The following is a 19,091-nucleotide window of genomic DNA, read 5'->3' on the forward strand; positions in this document are numbered from 1 at the left end:
AGTTCCTCCAGGAATTCCTCCGGAAGTTCCTCCAGGAATTCCTCCGGAAGTTCCTCCAGGAATTCCTCCGGAAGTTCCTCCAGGAATTCCTCCGGAAGTTCCTCCAGGAATTCCTCCGGAAGTTCCTCCAGGAATTCCTCCGGAAGTTCCTCCAGGAATTCCTGCCGAAGTTCCTCCAGGAATTCCTCCGGAAGTTCCTCCAGGAATTCCTCCGGAAGTTCCTCCAGGAATTCCTCCGGAAGTTCCTCCAGGAATTCCTCCGGAAGTTCCTCCAGGAATTCCTCCGGAAGTTCCTCCAGGAATTCCTCCGGAAGTTCCTCCAGGAATTCCTCTAGAAGTTCCTCCGGGAATTCCTCCAAAAGTTCCTCCAGGAATTCCTCCGGAAGTTCCTCCAGGAATTCCTCCGGAAGTTCCTCCAGGAATTCCTCCGGAAGTTCCTCCAGGAATTCCTCCGGAAGTTCCTCCAGGAATTCCTCCGGAAGTTCCTCCAGGAATTCCTCCGGAAGTTCCTCCAGGAATTCCTCCGGAAGTTCCTCCAGGAATTCCTCCGGAAGTTCCTCCAGGAATTCCTCCGGAAGTTCTTTCAGGAATTCCTCCGGAAGTTCTTTCAGGAATTCCTCCGGAAGTTCTTTCAGGAATTCCTCCGGAAGTTCCTCCAGGAATTCCTCCGGAAGTTCCTCCAGGAATTCCTCCGGAAAATCCTCCAGGAATTCCTCCGGAAGTTCCTCCAGGAATTCCTCCGGAAGTTCCTCCAGGAATTCCTCCGGAAGTTCCTCCAGGAATTCCTCCGGAAGTTCCTCCAGGAATTCCTCCGGAAGTTCCTCCAGGAATTCCTCCGGAAGTTCCTCCAGGAATTCCTCCGAAGTTCCTCCAGGAATTCCTCCGGAAGTTCCTCCAGGAATTCCTCCGGAAGTTCCTCCAGGAATTCCTCCGGAAGTTCCTCCAGGAATTCCTCCGGAAGTTCCTCCAGGAATTCCTCCGGAAGTTCCTCCGGAAGTTCCTCCGGAAGTTCCTCCAGGAATTCCTCCGGAAGTTCCTCCATGAATTCCTCCGGAAGTTCCTCCAGGAATTCCTCCGGAAGTTCCTCCAGGAATTCCTCCGGAAGTTCCTCCAGGAATTCCTCCGGAAGTTCCTCCAGGAATTCCTCCGGAAGTTCCTCCAGGAATTCCTCCGGAAGTTCCTCCAGGAATTCCTCCAGGAATTTCTCGGCAAGTTCCTCCAGGAATTCCTCCAGAAGAGTCTTCAGGAATTTCTGGAAGTTACTTCAGCAATTCCTCCAGAACTTCCTTCAGCAATTCCTCCAGAAGTTCGTTCAGCAATTCTTCCAGAAGTTCCTCCAGGAATTCCTCCGGAAGTTCCTCCAGGAATTCCTCCGGAAGTTCCTCCAGGAATTCCTCCGGATGTTCCTCCAGGATTTCCTCCAGGAATTCCTCTGCAAGTTCCTCCAGGAATTCCTCCGGAATAAACGGCTACGATTTGGCGTGTGACGTTCAACTCCCAGCTCAACGGCGCTCCGATAACCACAGTAAACTCAATGACATTGCCGAACGCTCCTCTTCGGTTGGTTCAGTAATCAACGTCAACAAAATCAATTCGTTTGATGTGAACACAACGACCCCTTCCAGCTTCACAATAGCCGGGCAAACAGTGGAGAATCTTTAAAGCGTCCAATATCTTGGTAGCCAAATGGCGTCAGACGGCGGTATCAAGATCGACATAGGCGCCCGGACCAAGAAAGCAAGGACTGCCTTTGCTAATTTATGAAATATTTGGAATAACAGGCGGATAATCGATCGTACGAAAATCTGAATGTTTAATTCTAACGTGAAATCTGTGCTGCTATACGCTAGCGTATCAGTGGAGATTTTTTTAAAATTCTTTATTAAAGTGATTTTTAAGTACGAGACACTGAAGACGACCTTACTGTTGAGGTCGAAATACGTATCTGTCAAGATACAATTAAGTGGTGGAATTAAATGGGATTGTACAAGCTCGTCTTATGACAAGTGATTTTTAAGGTTTGTACAAAGTTCATCACTTAATTATCAGTGGAGAACATTAAAAGACTACACTGCCTGTAATCGTATATCTAGCCCATACGAAGAGACAACCCAGCAAAGATGGGACAGATATGCGGTTACAGGCAGTGCAGGTGTTTATCAACAGATGCCTGCGGTACATAATTCGTGCCTGGTGGCCTCACAACTGGATCTCAAACAACGAGCCCCTAATAGTCATTATTACCAAAGGCCGATAGCAAGTGAAATTCGGGAACGGGAGTGGAACTGAGTCGGCCACACCAGGTGAGTAAGTCTCCCTTAATGAAACTCAGACGACTAGGGAATCCACTATGAACGCCTCAGAACAACACAGTATCAAAGTTTCCGTTTATTAGAATTCTTCCTGATCCCCCAAAAAAACTAGGTTTCTTGGTATGATTAGTTCTTCCTATGTTTGAAAGTTTGTGGGATAATGAGTAGGTGTTGCATACGAAAAACATATGTAGGTATATGAGCATTACAAAGATGATCAATTATCCGTGGCTACACACAAAAAAAAAGCGTTCATGAATTCGTGAACTAACGAGTTCACGGTGTATTTTTTTGAGAACAAGAGTCACGGATTCGGGAATACAGTCACGTTTTCTGGAACGTTCTGGATAACGTGACTGGTGTTCCCGAATCCATAAATTAATTTATTTATTTATTCAGACTAAGGCCGAAGTGGCCTGTGCGGTATATAAGAGTCTCCTCCATTCGGCTCGGTCCATGGCTACACGTCGCCAACCACGCAGTCTACGGAGGGTCCGCAAGTCATCTTCCACCTGATCGATCCACCTTGCCCGCTGCGCACCTCGCCTTCTTGTGCCCGTCGGATCGTTGTCGAGAACCATTTTCACCGGGTTACTGTCCGACATTCTGGCTACGTGCCCGGCCCATCGCAGTCGTCCGATTTTCGCGGTGTGAACGATGGATGGTTCTCCCAACAGCTGATGCAATTCGTGGTTCATTCGCCTCCTCCACGTACCGTCCGCCATCTGCACCCCACCATAGATGGTACGCAGCACTTTCCTTTCGAAAACTCCAAGTGCGCGTTGGTCCTCCACGAGCATCGTCCAGGTCTCGTGTCCGTAGAGGACTACCGGTCTAATGAGCGTTTTGTAGATTGTCAGTTTGGTACGGCGGCGAACTCTATTCGATCGGAGCGTCTTGCGGAGTCCAAAGTACGTACGATTTCCAGCCACTATGCGTCTCCGAATTTCTCTGCTGGTGTCATTTTCGGCAGTCACCAGTGAGCCCAAGTACACAAATTCTTCTACCACCTCGATTTCGTCACCACCGATGCAAACTCGCGGTGGGTGGCTCACATTGTCTTCTCTTGAACCTCTCCCTATCATGTACTTCGTCTTCGACGTGTTGATGACTAGTCCGATCCGCTTAGCTTCCCTCTTCAGTCTGATGTAAGCTTCCTCCATCTTCTCAAAGTTACGTGCCATAATATCTATGTCGTCGGCGAAACCAAATAGCTGGACGGACTTATTGAAAATTGTACCACTCGTGTTAATCCCTGCTCTTCGTATTACCCTTCCAAAGCGATGTTGAATAGCAAACACGAAAGACCATCACCTTGCCGTAACCCTCTGCGAGTTTCGAAGGGACTCGAGAATGCCCCTGAAACTCGAACTACGCACATCACCCGATCCATCGTAGCCTTGATCAACCGTATCAGTTTATCCGGAAAACCGTGTTCGTGCATTAGCTGCCATAGCTGGTCCCGATCGATTGTATCATATGCGGCTTTGAAGTCGATAAATAGATGATGTGGGCACGTTGTATTCGCGGCATTTCTGCAGTACTTGGCGAATGGCGAACACCTGGTCCGTGGTGGAGCGTTCGCCCATAAAACCCGCCTGGTACTGCCCCACGAACTCCCTTGCAGCTGGTGCTAGTCGACGGCATAAAATTTGGGAGAGTACCTTGTAGGCGGCGTTCAGCAATGTGATTGCGCGGTAGTTGCTACAATCCAGCTTAGCGCCCTTTTGTAGATGGGACACGACACCTTCCATCCACTCCTGCGGCAAAACTTCCTCCTCCCAAATCTTGGTAATGACCCAGTGCAGCGCTCTAGCCAGTGCCTCACCACCGTGTTTAAATAGCTCTCCTGGTAGTTGGTCAACCCCAGGGGCTTTGTTGTTCTTCAGCCGGCCAATCTCCTCCTGGATTTCCTGGAGATCCGGAGCCAGGAAAATTATGTCCTGCGCGCGTTCTCCCAGGTCCATCACCATACCGCCATCTTCGTCTGCCACATCGCCATTCAGGTGTTCTTCGTAGTGCTGCCGCCACCTTTGGATCACCTCACGCTCGTTCGTAAGAAGGTTCCCGTTTATATCCTTACACATATCAGGCTGTGGCACGTGGCCCTTACGTGAACGGTTCAACTTCTCATAGAACTTTCGTGTGTTATTAGCGCGGTACAGTTGCTCCGTCTCTTCACGGTCTCGATCTTCCTGCTGTCGCTTTTCCTCCGAAAAATCGAGTTTTGTCCGTTCCGCACCCGTTTATATCGTGCCTCGTTCGCCCTCGTGCGGTGTTGCAGCAATCTCGCCCATGCTGCATTCTTCTCTTCCACTAACTGCTCACATTCGCCGTCATACCAGTCGTTTCTCTGATCCGGGGCACCGTGCCAAGTGCAGCGGTTGCGGTGCTACCAATGGCGGATCGAATATCTCTCCAGCCATCTTCAAGAGACGCTGCACCTAGCTGCTCTTCCGTTGGGAGTGCCACTTCCAGCTGCTGCGCGTATTCTTGGGCTAGTCTACCGTCTCGTAGCCGCCCGATATTAAGCCGCGGCGTCCGACTTCGACGCGTGTTGTACACCGTCGAGAGTTTTGAGCGCAGGCATACTGCAACGAGGTAGTGGTCGGATTCAATATTCGCACTGCGGTAAGTGCGGACGTTCGTGATGTCGGAGAAGAATTTACCGTCGATTAGAACGTGGTCGATTTGGTTTTCCGTTTCTTGGTTAGGTGATTTCCATGTGGCCTTGTGGATATTTTGCGGGGAAAGAAGGTGCTTCGGACTACCATTCCGCGGGAGGCTGCGAAGTTTATGCATCGTTGGCCGTTGTCATTCGATACGGTGTGCAGACTATCCGGTCCGATGACCGGTCTATACATTTCCTCCTTCCTACCTGTGCGTTCATGTCACCGATGATGATTTTAACGTCCCGCAGTGGGCATCCATCGTATGTCTGCTCCAGCTGTGCGTAGAACGCTTCTTTCTCGTCGTCGGGTCTCCCTTCGTGTGGGCAGTGCACGTTGATGATGCTATAGTTGAAGAAACGGCCTTTAATCCTCAGCTTGCACATCCTTGCGTTGATTGGCTGCCACCCAATCACGCGTTGGCGCATCTTACCCAGCACTATGAAGCCGGTTCCCAGCTCGTTGGTGGTGCCACAGCTTTGGTAGAAGGTAGCCGCTCGATGCCCGCTTTTCCACACTTTCTGTCCTGTCCAGCAAATCTCCTGCAGTGCCACGACGTCGAAGTTGCGGGGATGTAATTCATCGTAGATCATCCTGTCGCAACCTGCGAAACCTAGCGACTTGCAATTCCATGTTCCAAGCTTCCAATCGTGATCCTGTATTCGTCGCCTAGGTCTTTGCCGATTATATCGAGTCGCATTATCTCTTATATTGTTCGTAATGATTGGTTTTCTAGGCGGCTTATTGGGCCTGCGCAAACCTCCTGTCTCGTCGGAGGGCCGTCGTGTCAGGGCTGTTTAGCGTCCCACCTAACACCAGGACTTGGGCTTGTGCGCTTTGAGCGGCACACGGTCGCTTTGGTGGGGCCTACTTGCGGATACATGCAGCTTTTTATAGAGGTTTAACAGGGCCCACTGTCAAACCCCACCACATCCTAGGCAAGCCCCACAACTCGCAGATGGCCTGGGGAGGGATCGTCAAGCCCTTGGACATAGTCCCTGCTGCCCTTAAATCCATAAATTAAATCACGGTGTATTTGTGCTGGTTCACGAATTCGGGAACGCTTTTTTTTTTGCGTGTAATCAAAACCTGCGAAATCGTAAATGAGCGTAAAAGATATATTCCTCATACTATGATGAAATACTCTCGGTCGCCAATCCTCTCAACCAGCACACGCCCCTAAAGCGCCAGCTATAGCGTTCTAACTTATGATTATATTTAATTGACCCATAATTTATACTACTTCATGCTTGGTTTATTTAATGAGGTCAAATCTGATATAAAAGTGAGTTTTTTCCGCTTTCAGTTACTGAACTGACTTTAAATTGTGGTGAAAAATTACTACCGTCGAATCTGCCAGCAATGTGACAATGTGTCCACCATCTAATCGATTGCTTACCTTTTGCGTCTGCGAGTGTTGACCTCAGCTTCTTTCGAAGCCACCAGCAACTTGGGGCGAGCTCCGTCTAGCGAAACCGAACTTGTCCAATCTGTAAGAAAAAGTGAGAAACGGGCGTAATCAGTGAATGCTCGTTCATTTCAATTTATCCTATTAAGTATTGCTGTTAGGACCGTCTACCACTCGACCGTTGACGTTCAGTTGTTGTTTTTTTGTCTTAAAGCCAAGGACGGGCCCGGAGTTGCCCGCCGGATAAATTGTCGTCTGGCACTCCGGTGATTTTCCCGCTCAATGTACGAACTAAACGGAACGTCCAACCAAATTGGTGAAAGCTAATAAAATTGATTTGCCCCAAACGTCGCGTCGTCGGATACCTACTTGCGTCGTGTTTTTACTTTATTTTATTTATTTTTTGTTCTGTTCAAGAAGGCGCCATCCGAAGAGGGCAGAGCCAAACCCACGAAGACGCAAATAGAGTAAAAAAGGAAGCCCCTCGCTAGAGACCGCAGAAATGCTGACTGTCGTTGCCAATTTTGCGGCCTATACAAGTAATTTGCAAGTTGGGAAGGAAAAAACCATTGACTAGACAACATTACTTATTGTTGGTTGGACGAAGAAAAAAAAACACCGAAGGAATTTCAGCTTAAATGATTACTTGAGATTGAAAGAGCGCATTACCATTCATATTGCCTAATTTTCGAGGAAAGCTATACGACACACTTTATTATTTTCTGAGAACTAATAGATGTTCATTTCTACTTCCACTAATTTATATTTTATTTCCTACTTGACAGCATCTTCTGTGTTTTGAATTCTTTTGATGAAACAAAATTTGAACTTTTACATTAAGAAACGAAATACTAATTGTGAACACAACACTTTGCATCTTATTAACAATTATTAGAATAGATTGCATCTTTTTACAAACCTGAAATTAAGTTTCTGAGATTTGACTTTGAATCGCAGTTACCAATAAACTTGCTAACAAACAATCGAGATATTTTTTTGTGTTCGGTGACCCATATTGAAATATCGCATCTGTTGAATAAATATTACTACAGTATCTGTTTAATAATCGCATATTCGAGTTTCGTATACTTTATTTTATTGCCATCGCTATCTTTCCAAAAGCCATCTATTCAAAAGCAGCAACTATAAACATCGATTTGATCATCCAAGCGACCCCATTTGCTGCTTGTGGTTTGCAATATTAGCGAATTTTGCCCATCTCGATTGGCAAGAATCGTCATATATCACAGCAGACTTACAATTTCACGTTCGATCATCGTTGTTTGAGTCATAAAAAGTATCATCATATGCTATCTGTTCGACTTTCAGCATACGGATGACAATCAAAATAACGGGTAATACATACTTTATGTTTTTGGTCGGAATTTCGGTAGCTCCAGATCCAGGTTAGTAAAGGAACTTCGTCCCATTATAAAATACTATCTTTGATCTTGTGCCACATTGCCGTCGTCTAGACCACTATCTGTAGATTCCCTGATAGCAAGAGTAGAACGGAAATGGAGATGTAAAATTTTCAAATTTAGATCACTCGCACCCCGTTAATTAAACGTAAGCACTTCGCTTTGAGCAGCAGAATCATCGCAGCGCATCTCATCTCAATGCGAAAGTGCTACCGATGCGATGATGATGGCTCCAAACCGCAGCAGAGTTGGCTGCTGGAAGAGATGACGGAAAACAGATAATGATGTTGTAGTTCGGTAATAAGCTGAATTGCCACCACACAGACTCATCCACCCGGTAGAAACTGAAACTGAGTGGAGTTTGGCGGCCAATAATGTGGTGTGTGTGTGTGGGGTGCGGTCGGTGGTCATTCGGTCCGGTTGGTGGTCCTCCCAAAACAGCTGTCCGATAGTGGTCAACCAGCAGCCAGCGCTGGTAAGTGGGAACGGCGCAAAAAAAAACATACCGACCGAGGAAACGAAAACACTTGTCATCATCATTGTGCAAGACAAGCGAGACGAAACGGGAAGGTCGAACGGGAAGTCGTATTATTATTAATTGCTTTCGAGCGTGTGGAAGACTTGGAAGACCAAGTCAGCGTGAATCCTTCCTCGTCGAGTTTGAAAGTGACACCCTCACTTAGTTGGCTTGCTTGAGGACAAGTGGCCCGGGGAGTTCATGGCTGGATGCCTGGAGCCTTCAACAGCTTTGGAGTGGGACGTTATTGATCTATTAATCATCTTGCGAAATGGAGGGGGCTACAGTTTAGGAGAAGTGTTTAAGGCTTCTCTGAAAGGATGATCAATGCTATTAACTTGTGGTAACCATCGCCTAAATGATTTAGTAGATCAGAAATTTGCAAATCACTCATCAGAGGTGAATAATTGTGCAATTGTTTATAGCAATGACTTGATATGAAAGCAATTAATAAGCATTTATCACTAATTCGTTTTAACACAAACATTTTCCGGAGTTTCGGTCGATCCGCTTGATGTGGAAAATCATTGTTGTTGATTGTTGCGAGTAAGCAACCAACGTGACGCATTTTCCGTTCAATATATTCAGCGCATTGGAATTCAAAGAGTGTTGACTTAAGTTTTATTTGAGGTAATTACATTTTTCTAAAAATGTTCAGATCTCTTTTATTGTGAATTTTGATTACAAAATAATATCACCTGTCAAGGATCAGAGGGTATCTTTTAAGAAAAATAGACTTGCGCACCGCTGCCAATTTTTTGCAATGGTGAACAACTGTTAAAAATATGTCACACTACTAATCTGCAGAGTAAATTTCTAGATCCATTTAGAGTGAAATAGTGTTTTAGTGCGTTAAATTAATGGTATTTAAAAAAAGGCAATTTAGCGTAATGATGTCATCCAGATATTTTATCAGTAAGTTAAAGCGCTTTTTAAGATGTATTCGGCTTAATGGTTAATCCCTCTCAAAGTGGGAATAAAAAATATTTTTTCCGATTTATGACATATAAGGTTTGGGACTTGTGCATCTTCAAATTGGACTAGGAAATTTTAGGATTGGAAATTTTCTCGACTTGCATGGGCATAAATGTATTATCGTGTTAGCCTTATGATATAAGAATGCAAAATGGCTTAGGAATTTCGCAACTGTGGAATTGCTAAGTTGCAAGACAGTAATGTCCCACTAGGTGATGTAATGTCAATAAGAAGAACACAACAACAACAACAGACCGCATCGTGCTTTCGTGCTGTGCGGTTCTTTCTCTCTTTGCGGAAGGAAGTTTTTTTTTTGTCTTTATTTAGGAGACTTGCAGCCCGAGGCTGGCTCGTCTCCGAGTTGCGGAAGGAAGTTTTTAATACTACCCGAAACTATTTTCATTTCAACAGTGCTTCTCAGCGCTATTTGTACCCACTGATCCCGTTACGATCTTTGCAAGGACCCGCGCCTTCGTTTTACGTTGGACCCGTTTGCGGAAGTAAAATTCCGACAAGCGGTGATAATCCGGCAGGGACACCGTTCTGGAAAAAAAAACCTCTTAGAAGGTCACGTCTCCACGCTCAGCAACGAGTATTAATAAAAACAAGAGGAAGGGGGAGTCTTTGAATTCTCCACTTCCTTCTAAGAAACAAGGTTTCAAGACCGTCCTGCCAAAGCGCGGAAAAAATAGAAGGAAGCTGAGCAATCAGTTCGATTTAATTAATGATGAAATTGAGCAAATCAAATCTACCTCTAGCCCAGGTGATTCGAATCATGCGAAGAAACAACGGATTCCGCCAATTGTGGTATCTGTTGCCGAGTTTTCTGGCTTTCGGAATGAAATCTTGAGTAACCTTCAGGGGATCAAGGTTTCATTTCAGATTGCTAGGAAGGGTGACTGCCGCGTTTTGCCGGGATCCTTTGACGATCGCAAACGTCTTCTTCAGTATTTAACTGAGAAGCGTCATAAATTCTTCACATACGACGACAAAACTGAGCGATTGTTCAAAGTCGTCTTGAAAGGTCTCCCCAGTGATGACAAATCACTGTATGAGATTGAAATTGAAATTTCTCAATTACTTGGATATCCATCAGTCCAAGTAATTAAGATGAAAAAGAAATCCCACTCTGGTGCTTCCCAGAGGGGCATTTCTCAAGAGTTTTATTTAGTTCATTTTAACAAAAGTGAACTAAATAATATGAAAAGTTTGGAAAAGGCCTGTATTATGTCTCATGTCCGTGTTACATGGGAACATTTCCGCAGGCCTGGGGGAAATTTCCAAAACCCCACCCAGTGCCGTAAGTGCCAAAAGTGGGGTCATGGAACCAAACATTGTCACATGGATGCTAAATGCATGATTTGTGGTGGAACCTCTCACGCCAAGGACGCCTGTCCTGTGAGAGAAGATTCCAATAAATTTAAGTGCGCAAATTGTGAGGGAATCATAAATCCAATTTCTGGGAATACACTTCACGCAAAAAAGTTTTGAATTCCCGTGCAAAATTGATGACGGAAAATTCCAATCGGATCCTTGATTCGACGGGTAGACATTTTTCAAACGCTCAAATTTCGAAACCAGTTACCGGTCGAGCAATTCATACCCATCACAATTCACAAACAAATTTTGCCGCTCGTCAACGGGTAGCAAGCACTTCAGTAAATTCCAATTTTTCGAATGTATGCAAACATCGCTGCTGGTAGACAAAATTTCTCTTTTCAAAATGAGGTTTATACCCATGTCCCAACGGAAAATAACGGTCATGTTGCCGATTCAGGTAGCATGTCTGCTTCCGATTTTGATTTTTTAACTGAACAATTGCATCACATGATTGATGCAATGTTCAAAGCAAATACCATACCTGAAGCTGTTCAGGTTGGTATAAAGTACACACAAAAAATTGTTATCGGACTCCGTTTTAATGGATCTAAATAATTGTGTGAAAGTTCTAAATTGGAATGCCCGCTCTCTAAAGGGTAAGGAAGATGAATTATTCAACTTCCTAACAGTTCATAATGTGCATATTGCCATTATAACAGAAACTTATTTGAAACCAGAACTCTCCATTAAAAGAGATCCAAATTATTTTATCTACAGAAATGATCGTCTTGACAGCGCCTGTGGTGGGGTCGCCATCGTCATTAAGAGACGTATCAAACATAAATTATTTTCTTCGTTCGAAACCAAAGTTTTTGAAACCTTGGGAGTTTCTGTTGAAACAAATTTTGGACAATTTTCCTTCATTGCAGCCTACTTGCCTGTGTGGCCAATTGGTAACTCATGCTGACTTTGAATCTGATCACCTTCCTGTGACATTTGAAATCTCACAAGAAGCCATTTATAATCCAATCAGCTCTACTTTTAATTATCATAGAGCTGATTGGGACTTATATAAAACGTATATCGATAGGAATTTTGATGTTAATATTCCTCTCGATACCAAAAGTGATATTGATAATGCTCTCGTATCTTTGACAAATTTAACTGTCGAAGCCAGAGGCATTGCAATTCCTAAATGTGAAATAAAATTCAACTCCATTATTATTGACGACGATCTTCAGCTACTGATCCGTCTTAAAAATGTGAGGCGAAGGCAATTCCAAAGAACTCACGATCCCGCGTTGAAAGTTATTTGGCGAGATTTGCAAAATGAAATTAAAAAACGTTTCGCTATTCTGAGAAATAGCAACTTTGAGAATAATGTCTCGATGTTGGATCCCAGTTCGAAACCATTTTGGAAATTAACGAACATTCTTAAAAAACCTCAAAAGCCAATTCCAGCGCTTAAGGAAGGAAATAAAATTTTATTAACAAATGGCGAAAAGGCTCAAAAACTTGCTCAGCAGTTCGAGAGTGCCCATAATTTTAGTCTAGGTCTCACTAGTCCAATTGAGGATCAGGTTACACGGAGCTTCGAAGACATTCTCAATCAAGAGAATGTTTTTGACCCTTCTTACTTACTTTACTTTTGGATCCTGTACACCTCCGGTGGTACAAAGGGCCGACTTGAAAGATCTCCATCCTGAGCGATGCCCGGCTATCGCTTTAACCTGTTGCCAGGTTAGATTTCGGTCGACTTCTTTTATTTCTTTATTGAGGCTTCGCCGCCATGAGCCTCTGGGTCTGCCTCTGCTGCGATGTCCCGCTGGGTTCCAATCTAATGCTTGCTTACAGATTTCGTTTCCGCCCCTACGTAGAGTGTGGCCGACCCAGCCCCACTTCCGATCCTGAATTTCTGTTGCTATCGGCCTCTGGTGACAACGACGATGGAGCTCGTTGTTTGAGATCCAGTTGTGAGGCCACCAGGCCCGAATTATATACCGCAGGCATCTGTTAATGAACACCTGCAGCCGTTGAGTGTTCTCCACTGATACACACCATGTTTCGCTAGCGTATAACAGCACAGATTTCACGTTAGAGTTGAAAATTCGTATTTTGGTGCGTTCACTTATCTGCCTGTTTTTTCAGATATTTCTTAAACTCGCAAAGGCAGCCCTTGCTTTCTTGATCCGTGCGCCTATGTCGATCTTGGTACCGCCGTCTGACGCCATTTGGCTACCAAGATATTGGAAGCTTTCATCATTCTCCACTGGTTGCCCGGCTACTGTGAAACTGGAAGGAGTCACCGTGTTTACATCCAACGATTTGGTTTTGTTGACGTTGATGACTAAACCTGCCGAGGAGGAGCGATCGGCAAGGTCGTTGAGCTTACTCTGTATATCAGAGCGCCGTTGCGCGAGGAGTGCAACGTCATCCGCCAATTCGAAGTCGTTTAGGTGCTCCATGGTTATAGGCTGCCATAACAGCCCGCGGTTTGGTTCACGGTCAATCGCATCTAAGAATCTCATCGATTACGATGAGGAACAGTAACGGTGATAGAATACATCTTTGCCTTACACCAGCTACGACCCGGATAGGGTCGGACAAGACCTCATTGTGCAGCACTCTACACGAGAAGGCCTCGTACTGTGCCTCGATGAGGCCGATGATTTTCTCAGGAACCCCCTTGAGTCTCAGGGCGCCCCACATATTCTCGTGATTGAGACGGTCGAAAGCTTTTTCGTAGTCAATGAATACCAAGTAAAGGGACTCTTGGAATTCGTTGACCTGCTCAAAAATGATGCGGAGCGTGACAATATGGTCCACACAGGATCTTCCGGCACGGAATCCGGCTTGCTGCCGCCGGAGAGTCGCATCGATCTTCTCCTGAACCCGGGCTAGGATAATTTTGCACAGAACTTTGAGAACGGTACACAGCAACATAATGCCTCGCCAGTTATCGCATACAGTCAGGTCACCCTTTTTGGGCACCTTCACTAAGATACCTTGCATCCAGTCGACCGGGAAAGTTGCGGTGTCCCAGATATTACGAAATAAACGATGCAATGTAGTTGAGCGGATGTCATGGGGTCAGCTTTGAGCATCTCGGCTGATATGCGGTCGACCCCTGGGGTTTTATTCGATTTCATGCTTTGGATGGCTGTTTGAATCTCTAACAGTGATGGAGCTTCGGTATTGACGCGTGTTATACGTCGGATCCTAGGCAGATCATGCCGAGGTGGTGATGGCCTGGCTGGCACTTGAAACAGTTGTTCGAAGTGCTCGAACCAGCGTTTCAGCTGATCACTTGGGTCGGTCAATAACTGATCATTCGCGTCTTTCACAGGCATCGTTGCATTCATCTTCGCCCTGCTTAAGCGTCGTGAGATATCGTAGAGGAGGCGAATGTCCCCGGTTGCGGCGGCTCTCTCTCCTTCGTCGGCCAGAGAGTCTGCCCACGCTCGCTTGTCCCGTCGACATGAGCGTTTTACTTCCTTCTCAAGAGCCGTGTATCGTTGACGGGCTAAGACTTTGGCTCCTCTGGTTTTCGATCGCTCTATCGCGGCTTTGGCTTCTCTTCGCTCCTCTATCTTCCTCCAGGTCTCATCGGTGATCCATTGTTTTCTCTGGGTGCGTAGTTCGCCCAGATTGTTCTCGCTGGTGGCGATGAAGGCATTCTTGATGGCGGTCCATTGGTCTTCCACGCTGCCACCTTCCGGAATATCTGCAGCACGCGTCTCCAGTTCTTCAACGAAGGACCGTTTCACCGTGGCATCTTCCAGTCGGCGTGTGTTGAATCGTCGTCCAACTCTTTCCTCCTGCCGACGAATCCGCGCAATGCGCAGGCGTATTTCGCCGATGAGGAGGTGATGATCAGACGCGATATCGGCACTACGTTTATTCCGTACATCAAGAAGGCTCCGTTTCCATTTTCGGCTGATGCAGATGTGGTCGATTTGATTTTCTGTAAAGCCGTCACGGGAGACCCACGTGACCTTGTGAACCGGTCGATGAGGGAAGAGCGATCCCCCGATCACCATGTCGTTATTACCACAAAATTCTGCGAACAGCTCTCCGTTTTCGCTCATTTCTCCGAGACCATGGCGTCCCATAATGCGCTCATGGTTCGAGTTGTCGGATCCGATCTTTGCATTGAAGTCGCCCAAACAGATCTTGATATCACCCTTCGGAATGCTATCTACGACGGCATTGAGTTGACTGTAGAAGTTCTCTTTGTCTTGCAGATCGGCAGCATCGGTTTGCGCATAACATTGGATTATAGTAAGGTTTCGGACCCGTGTTCTAAATCTGGCAACGATTATCCTATAACTTATAGGTTCCCACTTCATAAGCGCAGAGTGTGCCTGAGTGCTTAGTAGGAAGCCAACTCCGCGATGTCGGGGAGCGTGTTCACCTCGTAAACCAGAGTATAGCAGAACTTGTCCCGACGGCGTTCTGTGTTCTCCAAAGTTTGGCCAACGGACTTCACTCAGTCCCAGGATCTCAAGCTTCATGCGGCGTGCCTCATTGGCAAGTTGTGCCAATTTACCCTGCTGGGCTAGGGTTAAAACATTCCATGTTCCTATTCGTGTCCGTTGTTTCGCGCTAAGAGTCGTCGCCGTAAAATCAGTCCGTATTCTTTCATTATCGGATTCTCGAACAAATTGATGTTTCGGGAACAGTAGGTTGTTGGCCCAAGGTTCCCTATCCACCGGGATGGGGCTGCCATCTTAGGTATAGCTTCCGGGGAATAGCATTTCATACTCAGCCGCTGGATGCCAGAACAGACGCTGTTGGAGCCGCACCTCCTTGGTGAACAGACGCTCGGTCAGTCGGGTCAAATTTGTTCCACCCAACACCAGGACTAGGCTAGTGCGCTTTGAGCGGCACACGGTCGCTTTGATAGGGCCTGCTTGGGGACACATGCAGCTTTTTATAGAACAACCGTCTAAGACGAATTAAGTACTGTCCATTTAATTCCACCAGTTAATTTTCGTTATCTTTGCAGATACGTATTTCGACCACAACTGTGTGGTCGTCTTCAGTGTCTTGTACTTGACTCGACTTGTCAAGTCGACTTGTCAAGTCGACTGAAGACGACCACACAGTTGTGGTCGAAATACGTATCTGCAAAGATAACGAAAATTAACTGGTGGAATTAAATTGACAGTACTTAATTCGTCTTAGATGGTTGAATACATTCCACTAAAAGAGCTATATATATTTTTCTTTTTATAGAAGTTCAACAGAGCCCACTGTCGAACCCCACCACATCCTAGGCAGACCCCACAGTACGCACCCTCTCACTCTAGTTGATGTCAGAAGGACAACAGTGCCCAGACTGCACTACCAGCTAAGTACGCAACCCTTAGCTGGCGGTCAATTGTCATCGGAAGACCCGTGGAAGCGTGAGTATTGGAACTTGTGAGGACAAGAGCTATGTTAGGCGCCCCTTCCCGGATGTCAACTCACCATTTCGCAGCCCTTTTTGACCCTTCGTTGGGAGCTAATTTGGATGAAGTGAGATCTGTTACTAGGATACTTTCTCCACTTACTTGCAAAAATGGAAAATTTCCCCGAATGCTTCCAAAACTCAGCTTCTAATTTTCCCACATAAGCCGAGAGCTTCTTATTTGAAACCTTCTAGCAGACATATTGTCACTATGCATGGGGTTCCAATTGATTGGTCTAAATTGGAAGCTAAATATTTAGGACTTCTACTAGATCAAAAATTAACTTTTAAAAATCACATTGAAGGCCTTCAGGCCAAATGTAACAAATATATTAAGTGTCTATATCCACTTATAAACAGAAAATCAAAACTTTGTCTTAAGAACAAACTTTTGATTTACAAACAAATTTTTAGACCAGCCAATATGGACTAGTTGCTGCAATACCAGAAAGAAGGCACTTCAGAGGATTCAAAATAAAATTTTGAAAATGATTCTGAAGTTGCCTCCGTGGTTTTGTACCAATGAACTTCATAGAATTTCTAATATTGAGACATTGCAACAAATGTCCAACAAAATAATTTCCAATTTTAGACAAAAATCGTTGCAATCTTCTATTGCAACGATTAGCTCCTTGTACCCTTATACTAAGGGTAAGTTAAAGGTTAAGTTTAGTTTAAGTTGAAAACATTGTAATTCCTACATGGTTCAATTCAACCAGAGGAAAAATTCTAACTGCCAGAGGCAATTTAAATGTATTAATAATAACTAAAAAGTAACATAGCAAATAAGGATGATAGTGTTAAGAAAACACGGAACACCTAGTCTAAGAGATGAATGCATGTATAAGATAATAAGCAAATAAAATTACAAGGTTTCTTCTTATTGGCATTACATCCCCGCACTGGGACAGAGCCGCCTCGCAGCTTAGTGTTCATTAAGCACTTCCACAGTTATTAACTGCGAGGTTTCTAAGCCAAGTTTACCATTTTTGCATTCGTATATCATGAGGCTAGCACGATGATACTTTTATGCCCAGGGAAGTCGAGACAATTTCCAATCCGAAAATTGCCTAGACCGGCACCGGGAATCGAACCCAGGCACCCTCAGCATGGTCTTGCTTTGTAGCCGCGCGTCTTACCGCACGGCTAAGGAGGGCCCCCAGGATCTCGTACAGCTATTACATATTTGTGGCTAATCCATCGACCTAAGTTGCAGATTCGAAATACGAACCCAGCTACCTGAGAAAGAGAGAAGCCAGCTCGTTTATTTACTACTTTTTCTTCTTCTTTATTTATGTAGAAACCGTGGAAAGTCAACATTTCATAATGTCGGAAGCTAAATGTTTCACTCCAATGTAAACTTTTATTATAATAAAAATGATTTCTCATAATAGTTTCAAACGTTAATTCTCTTCTAATTTAAATTGAAAATCTCAGAGTTATCGGATCCGCAAGCTAAGAGTGCTGGAAATTCTATCAGTAAGTTGTCACGATAAAGAACTGATTCGGGAGGGTATACCTCATGGTAAAATTCTTTTAAAAAGCTCCAAACGCGAGAACTACTGGTTCTGATGATGCATTTTAATTTGTTCTACAGAGCTATGCGGTCCCCAACACAAAATTAGTGAGAACAAAGCGAAAATCATCACTTCTCTTTGGGATGCTGGGTCATTAGGTCAAAGGTCGTTAGGCCGAATAAGAAGTGCGGAGTGAGGAGCGAGTAGTGCGAAGTGAGGAAAAAGTAGAACTGCAGAAGAAAGAAGGAAAAAGGAGGGAGAAGAAAGAAGACAGACGGAAGAAGAAAGTAGGCAGAAGGAAGTTAGTCTCGTTGAGTGCCGCTCTTTTCGCTTGTCCTAAATTTCCTGAGTATCGAAATCGAAGCAGATCCACGCAGTGCAAAAAATGCTCGTGTTCGATTGTATGTCATACCCCAGAAAGTGATTCCCCAGAAATTAATTCCCCTGAATGCACTACTCTCCAGAAAACCATTCCCCAGAATACCACAATCCCCAGAATGCCCCCATCGCCCGAAAGACATTCCCCAGAATACCCTCATCCCCCGAAAGACATTCCCCAGAATGTCCTAATCCCCAGAATACCATACCCCATAATGCAACATTTCCTAGATTTGACTAAATACCACACAAAAAGTTCGTATGAATACTAAATACGATGTCGTTTGCCATAAGTCCGTTTGGCATAATGCCATTTGGCATACCGAGTTGAATGGCCAGGGCCATTTGGCATAAGGACCATTTGACATAACGACCGTTTGGGAAGAAAAACAGTCATAATGATTTTAGGGCATTTGGCATAACGACTATTTGGCATACAAATTAAAAGAATCATAAAAACTCTAGACAGAAGCTAATACCGGGTAAATTTAAATTTAACTTTAAATAAAGAAATGATGTGATTCCTGAAAAATTGTGATTGTTCAAAGTTTTTTTTCTTCAAATGCGTACTTTGAATGGAGGAATGATCTACTCATTAGATTTCTTCCAACCAAATTCGTGCATGCTTTCTCGTTAAAAGGAGAAATCGTGAGCATTAAAGGTCATTTATCTTATTCCGTTCGTATGCGTAGAAAAGAAATCATATACGTTTCGACTTTTGCGATCTTTAAAAAAATGGATCGTCTAGTTTTCTGCCTTCTTTCGAAAAAAGGCGTACTTTTGAAACGGTCATTTACTCTTTTGCCCTTTTCCGGGCAAATGCATACTTTTAAAGGAGTCATCGACTCTTTTGCCTTATTTCGGGCAAATGTGTACTTTTAAAGATGGAGTCATCTACTCTTTTACTTCATCCCGGGCAAATGCGTACTTTTGAAGAAGTAGTTATCTACTCGTTTGCCTTTTTCCGAGCAAACGCATACTTTTAAAGAAGAGGTCATCTGCTCTTTTGTCTTATTCCAGGTAAATACATACTTCTAAAAATGGAAATCATATATTCTTACCATGCCAAATGGTCATTATGCCAAACGGCATTATGCCAACATAGTTTCTTAGACTGATACC

General features: G+C 44.7%; 1 protein-coding gene across 3 annotated transcripts in view; it reads right to left on the reverse strand.

Annotated features, from left to right (window-relative positions):
• The window catches only part of LOC134217799 (uncharacterized), a 394,237-nt gene that overhangs the window by 195,177 nt on the left and 179,969 nt on the right, over positions 1-19,091 (reverse strand). For all 3 annotated transcript variants that reach the window (XM_062696616.1, XM_062696617.1, XM_062696615.1), the window contains exon 3: positions 6,381-6,471. The gene's annotated coding sequence lies outside the window, so the exon portion shown is untranslated. The remainder of the gene's footprint in view (positions 1-6,380; positions 6,472-19,091) is intronic.

This window comes from Armigeres subalbatus, chromosome 2, assembly GCF_024139115.2.
Source record: "Armigeres subalbatus isolate Guangzhou_Male chromosome 2, GZ_Asu_2, whole genome shotgun sequence".
Lineage (NCBI taxonomy): Eukaryota > Metazoa > Arthropoda > Insecta > Diptera > Culicidae > Armigeres > Armigeres subalbatus.